The sequence below is a fragment of the Falco naumanni genome, chromosome 5, assembly GCF_017639655.2.
Source record: "Falco naumanni isolate bFalNau1 chromosome 5, bFalNau1.pat, whole genome shotgun sequence".
NCBI lineage: Eukaryota > Metazoa > Chordata > Aves > Falconiformes > Falconidae > Falco > Falco naumanni.
Window position 1 is genome coordinate 12,585,661 of NC_054058.1, and position 10,432 is coordinate 12,596,092.

The window sequence follows — 10,432 nt, forward strand, 5'->3', positions numbered from 1 at the left end:
AATAATAATAATAATAATAATAACAACAATAATAATAAAGCAGGGATGATCAGTATGTTGAGCAAGAGGCATCAGGTAATAAAGTGGAAGGAATAGCTCACTGTGAGCTTGCCTAGGTTATCTCCTGTGATCTCCTCCCCCATCTTTGCCTTCAAATTCTTGAAGAAGGTGGTAAGGCGCCTCATACCACCTTTGGCACTATCCTGGGGCCATAAAGCTGGCTTTAAAAGCCAGTTGGGGGTTTCCCTGGTGAAGGGAAATATTGAGTGGCAAAGAGCCAACATAGCTCACTTAGGCAACCCTCTGTTGCAACATGAGTGGAGGACTGAGATTAGACAGAGCCCTGATGCTGATTCAGAAAAGCCAGAATCCTTTTAACCAGCAAATTAAAGTTATAGCTGCATCTTTTCCTTCCACCAGATTACCCCACACTACCCATTCTGCTTTGTATCACTTAAGAAGCAGAGCGCTCAGCTTCTGACCAGGATAAGCACAAGTTCCCTCTCTAAACTTAGGAGCTTCCATATTTGAGCAAGGAACAACTCAAAATATGCATTTCAGTCTGTTTTTCCCACAATGGCTATGCCATCCTGCTGGATGAATATGAACATGCAAGTTGAATGGGAGTCTGTCAGAAAGAACAGTTGTGAATGCAATTGAGTGTTATATATATATGCATATATATATAGTGCATGAGCTTATGATGTCTTAAACTGATTTTAACAGCCAGAAGAAAGTGCTTCTTTAGACAGCAAATAGTGAACTTCCAGAGTTCACTGCCACAGGCCACTGTGAGGTGGAGAGTACAGCAGGTTCAAAAAAGGATTAGGCAGATTTATGTTTCATAAAGAGGTACTAAAGAGTTGTGTTGTCCACGACCCCTAATGTAACAGTTGGGATACTGGGGATATATGAGAGGAGCAGAGCACAGAAAAAGGCCAAGTTCACATATTCCCCCTAAAAAGCATCTCCTCCTGCCACTCCCAGAGACAGAATACTGAATTAAGACCCATGGTCTGACCCAGTGGGATTTTTCTTTTATTCAAATTGTCTAACAGGTCACCATTTTGACCCCCAAAGAATCACCAAGTGAATTAAGATTTGTAAGTAAAACTTCCTTGGTTGAGGTAAAGGCAGATGATCTATGTACTAGACCAACTCATCCTTGCTAGCTGCACGTTACTGTTATTCCTAGTAAGCGATCATTCCTAAATAATTCTCTGAGACATCCTGATGGTTTTACTGCTAAACCATAAAGATGCACACCAAGGAAACACTACCTTGTATTAAACCCAATGTCAAAAATTGTCTTACACAGTAACTATTGGCCATTCCCTGCTCAAATGAATTGTATTTATTAAAAGAAGGGTTGTGCTTCTGAGATCCAGAGAGTCTCTGAGGTATATAAATAAACTGGGTTTGGTGATCAGGCAATAGTTTAAAAACTATTGCTTATGTCAGTGTGACTAAAAAAGAGACATAATTCACAGAGTGATGTTGCACCATGTGCTTCTATTTGCAGTGATGTCAACACGTCCCAAAGAGGTGTTTATTCTTTCTAGAACTGTAAATGTTTTAATTTGGGTAAATGGAAATAGGTTGCTGTGAAGGCCTGCCTGAAATAAGAATAAATCTTGCAACCTGTCAGTATCAAGACTCAGTATTGCTCCACTGTGGCATCTGCAGATTCAGAGTCCTTGAGATCAGTTCATTCAGGGATGGGAAAACAAGGATGCAGTTAAGATATTTTCTTGTTTGTTTTGCAAATGTACCAAGATGCCAACTGCTTTAATAGAGATGCCTAACTCATTTGCCGTGGGGGACAGACTGTGCAAGAACAGCCTGTCTTCCAATCCCTTGGGGTTTTTTGTAGAACCGATAAAGAAAGTGCATCTTCCTATACCCTTTAATCTGATACCCAAGAAACGTTTCTGGAAATACAAGAAAAAACTACGTCTTCTAGTTTTTACTCTCTGTTGATACTGACACAGAGAACACCCTCAACTTGTCATTTATATTGTCATTTATATCCATCAGCAAAATTACTTGCCACTGGGGAGTGACAAAAAATGTTTATTTACCTAATGTTCTGTATCTTATTGTGGCTTATATAGGTATGATAAAAGTATACCTTTTATTTTTTTTTTTTTACATTAGAGAAAGAAGCTATATATGCTAAAGCTCTGAAAGACCTGGTAAACACATGAACAGCACATGCTAACAAGTACAGAAGATTGATTACCTTGTTGGTATGATTAAAAGAAAATTCTATTTAAAATAAAAGCCCTTTGAAAGCTGATTTTAAAATCTAATCAGTGTTCGAAAAAAGCACAGCACATTGGGAGCCTGATCTGTGACTACTTGGTATACACTGAATAACTAAATGTTGATAAAGAGTTTGCTTTCATATTTACTAAAAGTTCTACTTTGTGACAAGATGAGCACCTTCTGTAATTACAAATGCTTGAAGTCACATCTACAAGGGAGTTCTTCCTGTTTAGGTATTACAAATTAACTTCTCAAGTAAAGTGGACTCAAAATAAGTTAATATGGAATAATCAGCTCTTGTCCTGTGCATACACACACACACACAGAAAAGTTACAGCTTTATCTAGCCAAACTAACTTTTCCATGTAAGCAAAATCTTGAAACAGTGCTCACGAAGCTTTTATATTGCTGAAGGGATAGACTATTTGTAAATTAAAATACCACATGAAAATGCTCAGACTGCAGTTGGAAAGGAGCTATTTCATAATTTCTAGCTGGTAGAAGGGAGCAAAAAATGTTAGATGCTCCTATACTTCATGCGTATGATAGATAGTTCCAAATAAGATATGAGAGGAAAACTAGGAATGGGTAAAAAAAGGCATTTGAATAACATGGATTTCATGCAAAATTTAAACTAAATATAAAAAACTGAGAATAAAAAAGTAAGACAAACAAATCACTGATTAAGATGATGACGAAGAGTGGGTTAAAGTTCAGTGCGGTGCGCGAGTGAATAAAATTTAATCTTGTTCCAAAACAACAAACAAACAGAGCAGCACAATATGCCACGTTCAGGAATGTGAGAGCCATGTTGTATCTGGCACTTGAACAACAGAGAATTATTGCTGCTGATATGGTAATTGCAGAGGTACAGAAAAAAGTGGGTGGATCATGTGAAATTCATGAAATACTTGAGGTGAACTTACAGCAGGATTAGTCTTTTTCTTTTAATTGTGTACATTGATCTCTGTGCACAACTGGTTTAGTAAAAAAGCATATTGTTCATTCTCAAGAGGTTTAAAAATCCACTTCAGCTCAGTGTCATGTTTTGTTCTTAAGATATTTTGCAACGTGCTTCTCCCCTTTGGCCTACGCAAACAAATATGCCTGCATATGCATACCTATTAGAGCCAGCCAAAAACTGCTGCCTGTAGCTGGCCATTCTGGTAAACGTATTTCTGGTTGCTTTCCACACGCTTAAAATAATTTAAAATGTTTTTTTTTTTTCCAGACCCAGATTCTATAGCATGGGCTGCTCACACTCAAAATGTTTACTGATCTATGTCCAACACTGTTGTCTTGTTCAAGGGCACAAACAAGGTTTCTGCATAGCTGGAGCACTAAACGAAGGACTTGCATGGCAAGCTGGATTTGCATTGAAACTGGGTCAGAGGACTTCCATGATGATCTTGACTACTTTCAGAAATGTTGTGTTTCATGTGAAGGGTCAGGTTGTCAAATACAGTGCTTTGCCCTGATCTGCACTGCTCAGTCCATCTTAAGTCAGCGTCATACCAGCTAACTTCTGTTTTGCAACTGTGTTTAAGCATATTGGATTTCCTAGTATTGTTGTACCTGCTGATGAGCCTTGTATTTGTGTTTAATGGGATTTGTGTTTAATGAGACTGCTCATGTGAACAAAAGTTACTTTCAGGATCAAAGGCTGCACCACAAAAAGTGTTCTATTAACTGGATGTAAATCAAGAACACGCTCCTAGATAACACAAACTCATTCGTAGGGCTATTTCAAGGCAACAGGCAAAATAAACAGCAGGTTATTGGGAGCTGGCAGACTGCCTGCCTTGCCCATCCATACAGGGGAAATAAAACCATGCTGTTTTAGAAAGATATAGAACAAAGCACAGAGACCCTTAACCTACCATCATCTCCCTCCTCCCTGGCTCTCAAAATCTTCCTGACTTGTCTCGGAGCTCCCACTCCACCAATATCTCCTGAAAAAAACACCTAGTTTTCTCTTCCCTTGCCCACACCTACACAAAGATGACCAGAGGACTGGAACACCTCTCCTGTGAAGACAGGCTGAGAGACTTGGGGTTGTGCAGGCTGGAGAAGAGAAGGCTTTGGGGATACCTTACAGTGGCCTTCCAGTACCTAAAGGGGACCTACAGGAAAGCTGGAGAGGGGCTTTTTACCAGGGTATGTAGTGATAGGACAATGGTTACTGGCTGTAAACTGGAAGAGGGTAGATTTAGATCAGATATTGGGAAGAAAGTCTTCACTGTGAGGGTGGTGAGACACTGGAACAAGTCACCCAGAAAAGCTGTGGATGCCCCATCCCTGAAAGCGTTCAAGGCCAGGTTGGGACTTTGAGCAACCTGGTCTGGTGGAAGGTGTCCGTACCCATATGAGGGGGGGTGTAACTAGACGATCTTTAAGGTCCCTTCCACCCCAAACCTTGTTATGATTCTATGATACATGATTCATTGCCTCTCCTGCCCTTCCCTTCAGCCAACAATCTACTCCACTTCTCTGAATGAGCCTTTGCTTGAACTGGCTGAGCTGACTGACCTTTGCCAAAATTTATTACAGAAAATTTAGTACAAATGCACATAAATATCTACTATTTTCTCCTTCTTGTTCACATATAAAAATATATATATAAATGTAAGCTCCAGACTATCTTTGATGTGAAAGCATAATTGATTTGTGGTGACTGTTTGAAGATTTGGAGGATTAACTGTAATTATAAGATCAAAATTAGAAAATACTGTCCAGTTTTCAAAAAACATTAAAGTACAAAATGGAGGGGGGGAGGCATCCCCTGTGTCTAAAAGGACTGTATTTTAAATCAGAAACCATATTGTGAACTTTTTCTTTTGAATGTTACAATACTGTTAAACTTCAGATGAGATTGATCCAAGGCAAGGAGGAAATGGGCTCTGTGAAACACTAATGGACACTGAAATCAAGCTACCCGAATTTTTAGCAAGTGTCCTCTTTTTAATTTGTACCTCAGATTTCCTTTAAGAGTTTGGGGCTGGGGACTATATTGTCCCCTCAGAATTGGGGACTGACACTAGACTTTCAGAAAACTGTATAAAATAGCTTTCTCCATGTGTGTCTCTGCCGTCTTGTGTTACAAACCATTCATGGTCAGACTCTGCATTGTGGTTCTGCATGCAGCAGAAGCTCTCTGCGGCACGTGCCCCTCTCTTGCATGTTCTCTGACAGTTTTGCTGTCAATCCCAGGAGCAGCGTGCATTAAAGCTTTATTAATTCCTGAATTGCGCCCTCTCTATAGCACTCCACAAGGGACCATTAGTCATTTCTGTCTAGTGGGGCATATCTCTAGAAAAGAGCTAAATGACGCTGTGAGGTAATTCAGGGGTAGTAAACCTATAGCAAGAGGCACTTTCATCCTCCCCAGGATCCCTTGAGATCCACCCATGCATTTTCCATGATCTTAAGGCCCAGATTGAGCTGCAGGAGAAAGGCTGACATATGTACGTGATGCTGATGCCCATGTTAGGCGTTAGTCTACTTCGTTTCAAAGGCATCTCCAGAGGCTGGTTTAAAGCATTTACATCAGTCTGCTGCTCGAAATCACTGAAACTTAGAGGTAAGAAGCTAATTATAGATGCTGTGAACAGACCCATCAGTGGTCATTTTATAGGACTCGGTGATGTCATGCTACAGAATAGCTTTGCCATCAGTTTGACAGGTATTTTACAAAAAGAAATGCAGGTGGGGATTTGTGTGTGTGTTTGTTATAGATTAATTTTTTTTGTTTTTTTTACCATCTCCAGTTCTTCACGCAAATGAGATATTTATTAACTAACAGCTACAATGTCAGGTATAAACATTAACCAAGGAAGCAATGAATCGGTACACAGATCAACAGCTGTTTGCTAAATGTTCACTTTGATTGCATATATATATAATCCTTAGCTGTCTAGTGATGTGTTACTGAAAGAAGCATCAGCCCCAGAGCACTGTAAAGTTGCTTCAGTGAAATTATTCCCTTCCGTCTACCTCCAACTTTCTTAACATCCTTTAAATGACTAGCTACGTTAGGGAGAAGAGACCCTATTGCTGAATTCTGTGTTTAGACTGCTATGGAAAATTTTCCCCTGACAGTGTTGGAAATGTTATTCAGAGTCACTCAGATAGCTGCAGCATTCTTAAATGGAATACAACTCACCCTTTTCCCCCTTTAATGTGTTCAGCAGACAGGTGTCAACCCAACTGGTGGCAAATTCCTAAGTATTTATATCCTTTAACTCTCAAATGATATGAACAAGTAATAGGAAATGTCATGCACTGAGTATATGAGTAATGTTCCCATTAATCAATCATCCAAAATAAACTGGATTCTTATGTCTGTTTGTACTATACTGTAGTTATTTGCAGATAGATGTACTGAAAGAGCAAGCCTGATTCTTACCAGCTCTGCTCCGTGTGGAATTTTACAGGCAGAATCTCTTACAAGTTCACTCCTTTTCCACCCATGCTTTGTCCAGACACAAGAGAGGTTCACAAATGTAGAATACAGCCAAGCTGCCATTTTCTGCTTTCTGGACTCCTACTTGGACATAATTTTCAACTGAGTATAGAAGCTATGAGGCAGTGCAGACACACCTCTGGGGAATGAGATAGCTGCTCTAAACTAGCAATCAGACCCAGCACGTTGTAGAGACAATTGGGATTTTGAATATTAAGTCCAAACAAAACAAGCAATTTTTGAATTTCTAGTTTCAAGAAAGAATGGTTGATTCACCACTTAAGTTGGTGACTGGTGTCCTACACATCAATTCAAAGAATTAAACTGGAATTTGTGAGTTACACTGGAGGTCTCGTCTGTCTCAGTTCCTGATTTTCTTGCATCAGTTTTGGCAACCAACTACTATGTGTCTCAGGGCATCCAGGAATCCTAGAAAAGTGCTGCTGTGTATGTACCTGGAGCAACTCACTTGATGTTAAATATAGAAAAAAATCTCTAACATGCAGTTCCAGACACATTGCAGTCACTGCCAGCGTAGTACGGATTCTCACCATGTAGAAACAATCTGTGCAGGCAACCACCCTTAGGCAATTTTTCTGCAACGCATTTATTTGGTGGGCACTGTAGGGCAACACAGGCATGATCTGTTGAGCACATCTCAGGTGCAAATCCCCTGCTGCCAGGCAATTTGCAGTGTGGTCGCATTTGTGCTTGCGCTCCTTTCTGAACACAATGTTGAGTCTATGGCCATGTTCCCAACGAAATACATTGAAGTGCCATAGGAAGCACATACCTATTTAAAAGTCTGTTTGAAAAACTAGAGTCTCAAACCACTTGAGCATACCTGTGTGAACCACTGAAAACAAGATAGATGCCTTACTCACCAGGATAGGGCTGTACTGACTTGTCCTCAAATGCAGAAAAGACAGATGCCCCTGAATCCATATTGCTGACAGTCTGCATAAAATCTAAAAATTTCAAAAAATCATAAAGCTCCTTGGAATGATAATAATTCAGGAACAATTCAGATGGCTTTGTTGCTTTGTCTTTGTATATTTTTGCCTTATAAAGTTCATAATCTGACTGCACAACTGAGAAGAAACAAGAGAATGGTAAAATACAGCCCTTTTGAACCACTCTAGAAGTGCTGAGGAACATTTAACTGGAAGTAAATATACCCTGTGCATGTCACTGTCGACTTATGGACAGCTATGGAGAGGGAGGTATGGAACTGAGAATAGACTCTGGGATATTTTGAATATATATTTCTATATGCATTTTAGGGATTTTGTTATTGTTGTTGAAGGATTTCATATCTTCATCCCTTCAGTGGCCTTGACTCATTTTATTCCAGGGCATTTTTTCACACCCCTATCAATTTGAAAGGGCCTCTAAATTGATGTAAATGTAATTAGCTACTATAATAAAGTCCAATTTCTAAGCACAACAACAACTTTTATTGGTCCAATAAAATCCAGGAGCCGTGTGCATCACAGGCATGCCACAGGAAGATGAAGTAGAGACAGAATCTGAGTATGTTTTTAACATCCACTGAGATTAATCTGGACCAGTTAAAATACATTACTGTTATGATTATTTTAGTCTCTCTTCAACACAAATGTAAGCTTGTTTATAAACTTTAACTGTGTACAGTTAAAATTACTTCAGTAATTTTTACAGTATAAATTCACATTTAATAATGTGGCTTTATATATTTGGTTTAGCAATAATGAGATCAACCCTATGATATCTGTATTTTCAAAGTACTGACTTATACCATTCAAACTTCCTCCTGAAATAGCTTTGCTCATAGACATTTATACATAGAAATTTATATTCTGAAGTTTCATAATAGTGACAAGACTGCCCTAATGTTTGACAGATAAATTTTCAGTCAGGGATATTGATGTACTGAGATTTTTCAGTGTAAAATAAGGATACAAGATAAGGGAGCCATGACTGCACCCTCCATACCATATAATAATTTAGGTTGGAAGGGACCTCTGGAAGCCAGCTGATCTAACTCCCTCTACACGGCAGAGCCAACTTCAACAGTAAATCCAACTCCAAAGTTAGGTCAGGTTGCTCGGGGCCTTTCAGCACTGACTTTTCCAAGGATGGAGAAGCCACAGCCTCTCTAGGTACCTGTTCCAGTGTTTGACCACCGTCATAGTAAATAGATCTTTTTTAATACCATCAGATGGCAAACATCAACCTAATGACTGTCAAAAGAGTAACTGTACTTCTGCTGGATTAGCAAGCTGAATTGACTCATATTGCATCACAGCAATGCCAGATCCACAGCAAGGAAAATGGCAGGAGCTCACAGTTAGAAGCAGAGGGTAGGAAACTGTTAGCTAGAGCATCTCCTTTTGGCATCAGCAACCTGTTAGATGGGCTCAACCAAGGCATCTGCCTCCATTTTCTCAAGCTCCTGTGAGTAGGGACTGCCACTGACACAGGTTGGTTCAACTCTTTACCTGCTAATTGCTGTGCACCCTTGTTTCTATGTTGCCATCTCCTCTGCAGTGGTTCAAGCCTCCTTTTTCATTCACATGCTGTAAAGCAAATTGGAGACCAAGCTCTTCTTTCAGTGACATCCATCTTACAGCGTTTGTGCAACTGCATCCTGATCTCCTGCTGGCACTGTATGGTAAGAAGGTATTTTAAATGAATCATTGGTTATAATAACCATTTTTCTTAAACTGTAGCTGACATCATTTAATTGCAAGTCCCAGTACAAAGTAACAGATGAATAAACATACAATTTCTGCAACTTAGTAATTAGATAGGCCCTTCTAACAGGCCTTCTTTTTCCTTTTATATTCTGGAACTCAAATTGCATCTGCCATTTTCCCATAAATGTCTCCATTGACTGGCTCACAAAAGAATTTGTCCTCATATGTTCCTGTCTAGGAAGTTCTTCTGAGCTTATGCATTGCCAAGCAATAATATCTTCGAAAGTCATGTCCTGTACTTGAAATTCCCCCTGTTAAAAAACCTTCTCCCCCATTTGATTTCATAATACCCTGTTTAGATTTCAAGTGGTCATAAAGATGCACATTCTTCAGCATAAGTTTATCTGGAACTCATCATCATTTGATCAGAGGCTTGAAACAATTTTTTAATGACTGGAGAGTCAACAAGCCAAATTTATATCTGAGGTAAGTGGGTGCAGCTTCAAATAAGTCATAAGAAGTCTGAGGCAGACCTTCACGTAGAAAATAAAACACTGGATTTGCAGCCCTGTGCTTTACTCTCACTGATTTTCTACCCTTCTTTTTGAAGAGTGAGCAGAAACCAGAATTTTAAACTTTTTAAATATATTAAATATATATTAAATATATTAAATATATCCCCTGGGTACAAGGATTAAGCTGCAAACTGCTTTGAAGCAGAAATGTTCTTGCAAGATTTTCAGCCCCCCCTCCCCGCCCCTGACGTAAAAGAGTTGTACGTATACCTAATGCAGACAAGCCAGCTTGTTCCTGAGCATCAGGAAGGTAGTCAAGAAGGCAATATAAAAATAAACAAGCAGTCCTTCAACTCACCTCCACCTTTGAGTTTCGAACTCAGATTGCTACTGAAATAGGCATATTCTAACCTTGCATCCTAAAAAAATATCTAAAAATGGCACGCTCTGAAATTTTCACATGCTTCTCCCTGTAACCTGATATTTTCACCTGTCCTTCTCAACAAACT